At 40.5% G+C, this 13,028-nt stretch overlaps 1 protein-coding gene across 1 annotated transcript in view; it reads right to left on the bottom strand.

Annotated features, from left to right (window-relative positions):
- The window catches only part of LOC148348797 (partitioning defective 3 homolog), a 387,206-nt gene that overhangs the window by 181,782 nt on the left and 192,396 nt on the right, over positions 1-13,028 (bottom strand). The window lies entirely within an intron of this gene.

The raw sequence follows: 13,028 nt of genomic DNA on the forward strand, positions 1-13,028 counted from the left end.
CCCACATATATTTGTTTTGGAGACAAATCTCTCCCCATATAGGACTTCGGTAAAATGACAATACTATGTAACTTACATTTTAAGTTGCAGGAAAATATTTCCATTAGTATTTACCACTGGGAAACTACCTTAATTTTTCGCATGGCCCACAATAAATGTCCATAATTGATATGTAATCCTTGCACCAATATATATTTCATAGAACCCTGTTAAGGTGTAGCATGCACCTCTCAGCTTGTGCATGACCCGTAGAGAGGCGATGACTCTAAATAGGACAATGCCACAAACACTAATGCCAGCTGCAGTTAAGGAAGAACAAAGTAAGAAATGCAATGGCAAAGCAAAGCCAATGGAGAGCAGTTGTGTCGTCGTCTTAAAGCAGACATGTTGAGAAACATGGCAACAATTTCAAGCATTTAAAAGCACTTCACCCAAAACTCAGGCATGTTTCAATCATTAAAAACAAAACATTAAATTTAAATATTTTCAATAATTTCAAGCACCTGCACGAAGCCTGCTCAATGTATGAAAACCTCTAAACACGAAAATGTTGCTATCCAAGTTTTATTTGGCAAACAACGTTTGGTCTGTAAAAGACAGAAACCCACGTCATGAGCATTCACAGAGGCTACTGTTGGACACCGCTCAAGACAGCTCAGTGCCAGCATCAGGTCAAACCAGTTTGGGCATGCAAACTATGACAGGCCAAAAAATGCTGTAAAAATGTGTAGTGTGCACATTCATTTAAAGTTACAGTGACTTATTTTAAGTGTACAGTAAGTGTTGCTATATCATCAACAGTCTCAATCTTAAATATTTTAACCTAAGATAATTGCTCCCTATATTGGCAGTTGCAATTCCCCTTATTGAGCACAACTGGGCACCTATTTACTCAAAGCAAGACAGACTATGTGGAATTCTTCAGCAAGATTAGCAATCTTCGATGACGTTACCATTTGCTACCAGTGACCGAGACATCACGGATTCGAGTGGAAATGGGCAAGCCGAGATTGGTTTAACAAAATATTTTTCAAATTTCGAATACAAAATTTGTATGAGGGAAAAAACAACAAGTTGACAGGTATGCGATCTAATTCACTCTTTCCGACTTTTAATGTTTCATTACTTCGAGTGTGTTTAGTGATGAAATGAAATGAAATGATCTGCATTTATATAGCGCTTTTCAAGTCAATGACTTCCCAAAGCGCTTTACAATGTGCTCCACATTTCCCAATAGCGGCCTTGCAGCCATGTAAGGCGCTAACCTGCTTATTGGGGGTATTAGGGGTTCAGTGTCTTACCCAAGGACACTTCGACATGTAACACGGACGAGCCGGGATTCGAACTGGGATCCCTTGATCCCAAGATGAGCGCTCTACCTCCTGAGCTACTGCCGCCCCAATCAGGAAGATATGTTTCCGTAGCTATTTAGGGTTCACGTGAAGATTTTTTGGAAGACGGGAACATACAAATCAGATATATCAGGAAAATGTTTTTGTTACACAAGCAATTTGAGCTAAAAGCATAACCCTGGAACTAATTAAGCTCGTATGAAGAGGTACCACTGTATTCTCAAAGGACAAATAGCAAACTTTTTTCTGATTTGTATTCCGTCTTGCATGACTTTCCCCATAGCAGTCTTCTTTGAATTGGTCCTTTACATCTACTCAGCAGTCAAAGTCAATAAGAAATGTGATGCATTGGTTGACACTCAATAGCAAGAGCGTCAGAACAAGGGGCTGTTGAGTCCGATGAGAGGTATGCCAATGAGGACTGAGGCGCGGGATTCTTTTCTGAGCCTCAATTGTCTCAGCAGAGAATGTGAGTTTTCAAGTTCGAAGGCAAAGTCAAGAGCGGACTTCAAGCTTGTATCTGATTTTTGAATGCTTTAATTGCAAAGGTTCGCTCCCTGTGTTGTATCATCAAAAGATATAATTTAAAGATTGAGGAACAAAAAAGCGACAAAGGGATATTTTCCATGCCAAAGAGATACAAGCAGGTATTTAATTTTAAAGAGTGCCAACTAATGACAAACAAATGAAGTAATAATTTGGTTTGGATTGCTGTTGGAACCAAATAAATTAGTAGAACAAGGATAATAAACATACAAATGAGTTGTGGAGGGGAAGTAGATGTGACTGCACAAGAATACCCTTCAACACAGCTTAAGTACTGCAGTCTTTGACTCCTGAGATTAATTAAAATGAACCAAAAACACTGGGCTGAAGACTAGAAGTATAAAGTACAAGTTTTCTGGATTGTAGACAGTACCAGTTTCAAATGGTTCCTTGTGGACATTTATCAATCAGTAACCAGAAATAAAAGAAATGGTAAATCACCATTTAATAATGAAACATGAAGGGCAAAAATACACTACCATTAGACATTTTGGCGCTGTCTAGACAATTTGGTGTTTTCCATAAAAAAAGTCACACTTTGAATTATCGAAAGAGTTTTCCATGTCTATGTTATTTTGCTCATAATAATCTATTCCATTTTTTAGCTAGTCTAAGATATGCCTGTTTCTTTGCCATATCAGAGTCGCCTCGTCACTGTAGATGTTGACCCTGGTGTTTAATGGGTACTATTTAACCAAGCTGCTAGTTGAGAACCAGTAAAGTGTTAATTTCTCAAACTCAAGTCTCTGATGTACTTTTACTCTTGCCACTTCTCTTTCTACTCTGGTCAGAGCTCATTTGTGTTGTTCTCTGAAGGGAGTAGTACATGTCATTGAATGATAATTTCAATGTATTGGCAATGTATCGCATGGAACAGCCTTCATTTCTTAGAACAAGGATTAACTGTTGAGTTTAACACGAAACATATTTTTTTCTGGCCATTCTGAAAGTGTAATCACACCTACAAAGGTGATGCTCTAGATACACATCTAGCTCCAAAGAAGGTCCATTTTGTAGCTTATCTAACCAGCTACATCGTTTTCAACTGTGGTAAAATCATTGCACAAGGGTTTTCTAATCATGTCTAATCATCCATCGGCCTTCTAATGCAATGTATGATTAGAACACTGGAGTGCTTGTTAATGAAAATGGGTCTCTATTGTCAAGACCAGAAGGGAGACAGGACCCACTTGCGTTGCGTTTCTCTCAAGTTTTATTGTAAGAAAGAGAAAGGGTTGCACCCATGATCCGGTGATTGCTGGATGCGGGAAGCAGGTCGGTCTGATACTCTGATTGTGCTAAGAACGCGGAAGTGGATCTTCCGTGGCGAGCAATGGCGGGGTCGGGGACGGAAAAATGGGTCAGTAGCCGGGACAAGAGAGCAAAAACGTGGTCAAAAGCGAGTCGTAAGCCAGGAAAGGAGAGTAGACGTGGTCGGGGCCAAAAAGAGGTCGAAAGCCGTGACAGGAGAATAGACGTGGTCAGGATCAAAAACGGGTCGAAGCCGGGGAACAGACAAGAGCGAAAACAGGTATGGGTCAGGGTCAAAAAGAGGCTTGCCTCGTGTTAACTGAGGTTCGCAGACGGACTGACAACAGGGGACGGATAGGGGTGGGTTTAAATAAGGACAGAGAGCCAATCAGAGTCCAAGGCAGTTGGCACCAAAGGAGTGGGCACAGGTGATACACATTGGTAATCATGACAGAAAGTGGTTCTTAGACCATTTAGTATTCAAAAAAAAAAACAGTAAACCACCAAGTAGAAATCATCATTAACTTAACGTAAGTTAGAATATTAAAATTCCAGACAAAAATTAACATTGCATTTTTCGCCCCTCAGCTTTTAAAGAAAAAGCATATTTTCTAATTTTCTATAAACTGGCGTATTTGTATAAAATCCGGTAACAAACATCCCCTTACAGTACATACGACATATTTGTGAATTCAAATGCACGATAGCTGAAAACTGGGCCAATTCAGGAAGCACTTATCAAATTATAAAGCGCGTGGAAATGTCGGCCAACATCGTGCAGGTGAAATGAAGGCAATTTCTCACTTGGGCGGCTTGACAGGGGGAGCCCTGGGTAATTGAATTCACGGCCACTGTAAATCAGCGCCGGGAACACCCGTCACCGACCGCGGGCGATTGCTTAAACCGAGCCGCTTGGTTGACTGGATTCCGTTTTGCCGGACGGCGATAACGTAAAGGATGGCGTGATGATGAGGGTGCCAGCGATTTGCCAAAAATAATATATCGCGGTTCGGATCCATCAGAGCAAAGCTTAATATAAATTGAATTCCATACTCTCGGATTGTAGGTATGTTTAGTACCATTTTTTTCAGGAAAAATTTAGGCATCAATATTGATAAAACATACTAATACTATGAGTGCATAATATTCACTTCATTCTGTAAAATTGAAAGAATATTTAGAGAAAACTAAACACTACAGTATAAATTGAAGTGCAAACAGCATATATTCCCTTAAAAGAGAAGTACAGAATTTAGAAATGTGTTACCCTATACCACCATCTCCTGGTTTAGATTATTGAAGCCTTAGCCCATTCATGATGCTCCTGCAAGTACATGCATTTCATAGATGTTGTAAGGTTTTAACATTTCTTAAACTGAAATCTGAATCCGAAGATTTTTCATAAGTCTTGTCCAAACCCCTACAGTTGGAGCATGCCCAAAAGTCGGATAAATTATTGAGCCTATTATAGTGCACATATCTATTTAGCCGAATAAAAGAGTTGAACAGATCGGATCTTTCTTCCTTGCCAATTACAGCGACGGGGGCTCACAGGTTTCCCACTTTTATGACACATGGTGATGAAATGTTCTTGCCCCATGACCAAGCCTCTGGATGATTGGTTTGCGCCGTCGTCCATGCAACTTTCCCAATAGTCATTTGAAGCTTGGGAGAAGGGTGATAGGCCATCGCCCTCCGGACAGAATGGGGCACGACACACACATTCTAAGCCCCCCCAGGCGAGGTGATTATTCATTGTTATCTGCACGGACTGAAACCAAAGAAAACATTCCAAATCACAGGCGTATTACGACCTCCTTTTAGAAAGTTGCACTCAAGGATGGGGTCAAACTTAGGACACATATTTTGAGTATAAGTAGAATAGAACAGTGTATAAAATAGTATATAACTTCAATATGCTAGAATAAACACTTCTTTTTCACTCTTTATGGGGGGGTTTAGGTTGGCGTTTGGGCTGCACTTTAAAATGCCCTCTTCTTACTTTCACCATTGAAAAAAAAAACAAAAAAAAACTAATAAAAATGTGTGTATGAGCATGACATCCCTCTCCAGTACTCTCCTCAGGTCCAAGTCTTCGGACCTAAATGTGTCCCTTCCCAAACCGTTATAATAAAAGATAAGATAATATAAGATAGACACGGTGGAACATAAAGCATAATGGCTCGTTAAACTCAGTTGGGCATTGTTAACAGATACCTAATAGAGAAAAGATTTAAATTTCAACTTTTTTGAGGACACCACAAATTATGCAACCCACCTTTGAAAATGCTTTTACTTTAACAACAATTAAGTTCAGGTTCTTCATTGTTCAATGAGCACTTCAGGGCATCCAATACTGATATCAGCTAGAATTGTGAGTATGAGAGTATTATAAAATTCTGGTATGGATTGAAGTTATATACTATTTTATACACTGTTTTATCTCATCTCATCTCTCATCTCATCAGCTGCACCGCTCATCCTCAGTAGGGTCGCAGGTGTGCTGGAGCCCATCCCAGCAATTATCGGGCAGTGGGCAGGGGACACCCTGAACTGGTTGCCAGCCAATTGCAGGGCACACAGGGACAGACAACTCGCTCGCTCATTCACACCTAGGGACAATCTGGACCGGCCAATCCACCTGAAATGCATGTCTTTGGAATGTGGGAGGAAACCGGAGTGCCCGGAGGAAACCCACGCAAGCACGGGGAGAACATACAAACTCCGCACAGTAAGTCCGGTAGCTGGATTTGAACCCACACAGGAGGTTCCCAAGACCTTAGAACTGTGCCGCACACGCGCTAACCACTGCGCCGCCGTGCTGCACACGGTTTTATCTTACATAAAATCAAATATACTTGTTCTAAAATCTGACTAGTGTTTGAGGGCAAACTCTGAGAGAAGGCTGTCGTAAAAACGCCTGTGCATTGAAAAGTGTCTTTGGTTTCTGTTTGTGTAGATAACAATGACTTATCACCTCGCCTGGGGGCAAGGGCAATGACCTATCACCCTTACCCCAATGCTTCGAAGGACGATTGGGATAATTGCATCAACACGGCGCGGACCAATCAACCAGAGATTTGGTCATGGGGCGTAAATATTCCATCGGCATGAATTATAACAGCGGAGCCCCCGGAGTCTCGCCACTCTGTCTCCTGCACACGATTGTAATTGGAACAGACCTGATTTGTTAAACTATGTGATTCGGCTAAATAATACATGGACTATATGCGGCGCTCGTACCAAATTATATAATTATTCTTAGTACTTGGAATATCAAAAAAATGCGTTGGTTTCACAAATTAAGTAACAACATTGATAACAAATGGAGTTGAAAATTAGGACGCAAAAGCAACCATTTTGACTCTTTTCACAATGAAAAGAAAAGTGTCTTGAATCACATCCAATAAAATCGGTGCGCCAATGCTTTCAGAGATAATTGTAGTGGAAAATTGTCAGCTCCTGCCATTTGTCGGTATTACAATAAGAAAATTATAGCTCATTTGCGATTGTAGGATTTAGAACATGATGTACAAAAGACAAGGTAGATAAGACTTTAGTGATATACATTATACAAATTTTATGTTTTGATTCCTTCATACAACTTCGATTGAGTTGAACTCGCATTGGTGGGCAACCTTGTAACAAATTACTTCCAAGCTTGTAATGTCAATCATTTTGGATTTGGTCATGGGTTGTTGTTCTCTTATATGTAAATCCTTATGCAGTAACTGTGTCTTTCAAAATTTTAATAAGAATAATGTATCAAAATGTAAAACTATGCCCAGCTTTTTAGGTCAGATTTCATATCAGACGGGGATTTCAAAGTCAACTAGCTTGGGGGCCACATGATAGAAGTAACATTCTCATCGGGGGCCAGAATAGTAAATCAATGGCATAAAAAGTGCCCTAGCCTGAAATCTGGGGATCTCAGAATTACATTATGATGCAAGGATGTTAAGTTTGATTATGAACCGTTTACTCAGAAATAGAAATACAAAGAAATAGAAAAAGATAGAGGAATAGAGATATAAATAAAAAGAAAGAATGAGTGCGCAGAGAGAGAGAGAGAGAGAGTGACAGAGACAGAGCGACAGAGAGACAGAGCGACAGAGACAGAGAGACGGAGATACAGAGACAGAGAGACAGAGAGGAGAGAGCGAGAGAGAGAGAGACAAAGGAGGGAAAAAAGAAAAAAAAGGAGAAAGATAAAAGACAAGAGCACACAGAAACAAAAATAAGAACAAAGAACAAAACTGAAAATGAAAAAAGAAACAAAGAAAAAAATTAAAAAGGAAAAAAGAAAAATTGAATTACAAATTAAAAATACAGGAAAACAGAGACAAGAAAAAACTGAGCTAAAGACGGACAAAAACAAACATAGAAACAGCGAGAGTGAGAGAGCGAGAAAAATAAAAATACAGAAATATAAAGAAAGGAGGAAAAAAAAGCAAGAGAGACAAAGAGAGGGGGAAAAAGAAAAAGGGAAAAGAGAGCGAGAGAGAAAAATGATTTGGCAGTGGCGCCTGACATCAAGTCGACATATTGCCCCCTGCAGCTCAGATTTCCTATAGCGCTTCTCTCCGGGATTCAAACCCTTGGCGGTCCCGGTCCAGCCTGCAGGCCACATATTTGACACTAGCAATTCAGCCCTCCTCTCCGTAACTACCATGCGCTTTGTGAACCGACTGCATGATTCCCCTGGAGGATTTCAGTATTTTTGTACTCAACGACAAAGTTTCACCAACTTCAGTGCTCGGCTCCGCAAGTTAGGGGATGCTTGGTTACACTCTCCAAGCACCGAAGCGTTTCCGATGCGCAAGCGAAAAGGTGACTTATTAGCACTTTCGGTCGTGTTTGGAGCAACCCAGGTGCTAATAGGACACCTCCATCCGCGCTCTAACGCGGGACTTTCTGTCAGAGTCATCTCGTGTCTCCATGGCATGCCATTAATACATGTACACACTGGAACTTTCTGAGAAATGCCGCGAAAAATGGCTGTCTTTTTTCATTTTCTCATTTTATACTTCCTTTTTTTCTTAACTTCTTTATACAACATAATAATTCGTAATATAATGCGTCAAAGCAAGTGAGCTGTTTGCGAGCCGGCTCTCTTTAATGAGTCGAGCCGAAAAAGCCGGTTCTCTAAAAAGAGACGGACTTCCTTTCACAACATAACTACCACATGAAATCCGAGGCGGCAGACGCATGCACACTGTAGCATCAAACTGTTCGCTTCGTTTGGAACGGAAAAAAAAAACGATGCCGAGATCGAGGCTACCGTGGTAAACTCGTTTGAGTGATTTGCCGTTTCGTCATAGTCGGATGGTTCCCATAATTGACAAATTTGCGTTTTTCCATACAGATTTTCTTGTACGTCGTACACGTCTTAAAATGCATAATAAACGTACTTTGTACAGCAAAAACGTATTGTTGACAGGTATGAAAATGCTGCAGCGAGGGTTTTGACTAAGACAAGAAAGTTTGATCACATGACCCCGATTCTAGCTGACCTGCATTGGTTTCGTGTTAGCTTAAGATGTGATTTCAAGGTTCTGTTGGTAGTATACAAAATCATATCTTTCAGATTTAATTCGCTCATATCTTCCGGTCCGGAGCCTTCGCTCTGAAAATGCTCGTCTACTAGTGATCCAAAGAGCCAAGAAGAAATTCGCAGGTTCGAGAGCGTTCTCCATTTGGGCCCCGGTCCTGTGGAACGCTCTTCTCCCTGAGATTCGATCTGCAATCTTAGTAAAACTCTTGAAATCTAAACTTAAAACACACTTCTATTCTATCGCATATGAATAACCTATATTTTATGTTGACAAGATCTGTGTATTATTTGCCCTCGTGTAGGTTTTAGATCAGGGGATGGTGTCATAATAGTCTGTGGTTTGCAATAATCTGTGGTCAGTGCAGCCCTTTGAGACTTGTGATTAAGGGTGTCCCAAATAAACATGACTTGACTTCACTACAGAGCAGCTGCAACACATATTTGTGTTTGTGGCAGGTAAAGTGTAAAGGGAATAACGACAACCCAGGAAGAGGTTACCTCCACCAACCCTCCTTCCTGGAAAACCAGTCCAAATGCCCGTATTAACAAGAAGGTTTTGGACGACGGTCTTCAATTTTCACCTCAGCGTGTGGACTCGACACCCAGCGGCATTTTCCGGCGAGACGGAACGGAAGGTAAAGCCGGGTGCGATTATAACCTTTGCGTCCTCGCCTGGCTGTCACATTCACGCTGTGCACTCGCCTGAAAATTCCCTCCGCTTCATCATTCTCCTCCACCAACCCAAATGTGTTTCCTTTTCTCTAGAAGAAAGACAAGTCCCGTACTTATACTCCCCCCGAGGCAAAGAGGTGGGTGGTTAGAAAGGAAGAATGGAAGCAAATTGTCAGAAACTCATTTAAATTTGAGCCGGGAGTCGGGGCGTAACATACTGCGCTTCAGCCCCCCTGCTCGTTATGGATTCAGCCCGGAGCCCTGCGCGTGTTCCACGACAAAGCTGACAATATCACAGTGCCTCGTGGCTTAGCGAAGAAAACAGGGAATCGGATTGCCTATGACTATTAATATCAAGATATGTGGCGTTCGGAATACGCAACACAATGCATGGAAACAAGAGTTTTCTAGACTATAATGCGCAAGTAAAAACCACAACTTGGCCAGGGATTTGAAATTTCGCCTTATGACCCGGTGCACCTTGCATACCACTTAATATTATGGGCAAGCTTAGGAACTAACAGGATACATGTAACACACTTACATAATTGAAATTCAGTAACAGAAAAAAACATGTCCGGAAATTAGGGTACTAACAGTGTCTGAAATAATGTCTGCCCGGACGCCCGGGTGTGGATCTTTTACGTCGGGCGTACAACTTACAAAACGTCTCCACCCGGGTGCTTGTTACAAACGTTAGCTTTATTCAGATTTCGAAATGTTCGTTCGGTTTGGAAATTTCGGTTCATTTGGCAATTTGCATACTCTGCAGCCAATGAGAAGCCTGCATCGAATAACTTTGTGCTTCCGGACTCTACCAAGCCTTATAAGGTCATTCATTTGCATATCATTTTCCAAATTAGACGCACAGAGAACACAAGAAAAATGGAGAAGTGGTTAGGAATCAAGCCAAAACCTCAGCCCCAGGAGAAATATTCAAAAGAAGCTAACAAAATGTATGACGCTACAAAACGTAAAGGTACATAAAAAGCATCGTAGAAAGAGGAATTCACTTGGCTTGTAGCAGAGTTTCAGACACTTGTACAAAGTCAGTTTTCATAGTTTTGTCAGGGTATTGACTTATACCCTGGGAAGACTTAAATGTGAAATTATAAGTTTTAAATGTTTCCTACATGTCATTTTCACACTTAACCGCAAAAGGACGCTCTAGGCCTCTGTTGATATGTCAACCTTGACATCAAAATGGAAAGAGGAAGCGGCGTATCGTCACCTCAAGCATGTTCTTTATCTGACTCTTATAACTCTTAATATGTTAAATCATGACAGCCGAACATGTCTAAGATATGCACTTATGTGTACGTTAGTATACCGTGTTCTCCATTTTGTTTTTACTTTAAATTGCCTTTCAAGATGGCATGTAGGTTTTTGGTCCTGAATTTGATCAAATATGCATGCATTTACTTTTTTATTATGCATTTTTGGGCTGGTGCAACATCAACTCCGGACAAACTTATAGTCTGGAAAATGCGGACATAAAACCACAAGCACATATTATTTTAAGTAAGGATTACCTACCAGAATTACATTTGAAAGTATATTTATATATACATAATGCGCCGATACACAAACTGTCCATCTATTTATATCGGTTTATATCTATATATAAAGATACCAAAACCATATCCCTCTAAAAGGGTGTGGCTAGAGTCGAGAACACATTAATATTCACTAAACATTTAGTTCCTCTTCGCTTTTCCCAATCTGACAACGGATATTAAGTATAAAACACAAAGGCTGAGTTGCTTTGCCATGTAAGCCTTTATTAGCAAAGAGGCCCGACAGCATACACTGGTTTACCCCCTCTGCATCATATGTGTCAATATCAGTCATTCTTAACTATCCTTCCCCATTTACATCTATCCATAGCACACACTCTTGCATCCATTAAATTACCCGACCTTACATCCAGAACACGTTTCACACCATCCATTCAAACATATTTGGGTTTTCCTCTTATTCTATTTCCCACTTCTTCTTCACTACATACACCTTCAGTCTCCTTCTTTCCATAAGTCCAAACCATCTCAGAACACTTTATGTACTCTCTCAGCAAGCTCTCTCACCATACCAGTTTTTCTCCATACTTCATTTCTTAACCTATCTAGTCGTGTCACACATATACTACACAAACATCTTATTTTAAATACATTTAACCTATTAGCTCATTTACTCTGAAACCCTTTGCCTATGAGCGGTACAAATTATTGGTACTACGACACATGTTGCATCAATGTTTCATAACATTGATATAAATGACAATAAAGGCAATTCTCCTCTCTTCTATTCTATTATATTCAATGGTGGGTAAGATTGGAAATGCATACAGTAAGTTTATGTTGTGTTACCATACATGGTTTTACAGTATGCTATTTATAATTATCGCTGACCCAATTCACAAAATATTGTAAGGGAATCAAAACCAAGTAGTGGGGGTGAGAGCAACGACACTTTACACTAAACCACTAGTGGTACAGATGACATCCGACAAGGCATTAGAGCTTCTCATTACTACACTAGTTTTACTCTCGGTACCAGAAACACTGATTCACACGATGCATTCTATAGGTTAAACTATATCTCCATTTATTGAAAAACGGATGTTTGAGAATTGAGAAAACATATTTCCCCAAAAAACTATACCAGCTCTTGCAGCCACATCTTGGGTTAGATCCATGTTTGAGATTTTGGTCCGCAACACTTATCAACTGATCCAATGCATCCGATAAGTGTATACAGAGCCTACCGATGACACACATACAAACGGTAGCTTTTACTAGACACAAGATACCTCTTATTGTAGTCTAAATTTCATGCTCTTTATAATCTGGTGCACTCTTGGTATGAAATATATGCAACAAAAGACTATATTTTGGGGGTGCGCCTTATGAACCGGTGCAGTTTATAGTGTATAGCATTGAGTACAAAAGAGCACATTGGAGTAAGGACAAAAATAACTCAAACTGTAATTAATGATAGCATCTGCCACGAATGAAATTTTGACTGCACGAAGCTTCCTGGATGCGATCCAAAACTACCCAGGCAAGAGTGTCACTCCTGTGCGATAATTCACCCGTTCTGCAGCCGGTACCGAGCTGTCAGTCAAGGCCCAGCGGCTGTGTGCATCGTGACCTTGCAAAGCCGCATCTTAACATCTGCCCCACCGACCATAACTGTCACATATCACACACAGTGAGCAGTCCGTGTTTTAGTGATACATAAAATGGAACACTGCCATAAATTGTGTATTTCATTCACAAAGAGCACAGTAAGACATTATATACACAACTTGTTGTTATACAGTACAGAGACTCCTTTCTAATTTGCCCTTTGATTATCACAAATTTGGAATTAAATCACATTTATTGTCATTGATATCAACATATCGTGTATTGCGTTTGGACTCAGGACACAGTAAATTATATCACAAAGGCAAGATAGGAGGGGCTTTGTGTGTTAGCCATGCGTGACTGGGATAGGCTGGTGTATGCTGTCAGTCAAACAGTGGGGCGGGCGCACAAGTCTTTGGGTCGGTCCACAACAAATAGCAGCAGCTAGTTTTCAGTGGCTCGTTGCTTTGAAAATAAATGTATGACCTGAGGAAAGTCAGAAGGGCGCAAAAAATGCTGATCACC

The sequence above is a fragment of the Urocampus carinirostris genome, chromosome 18 (assembly GCF_059441175.1).
Source record: "Urocampus carinirostris isolate Australia breed hairy pipefish chromosome 18, RoL_Ucar_1.0, whole genome shotgun sequence".
Lineage (NCBI taxonomy): Eukaryota > Metazoa > Chordata > Actinopteri > Syngnathiformes > Syngnathidae > Urocampus > Urocampus carinirostris.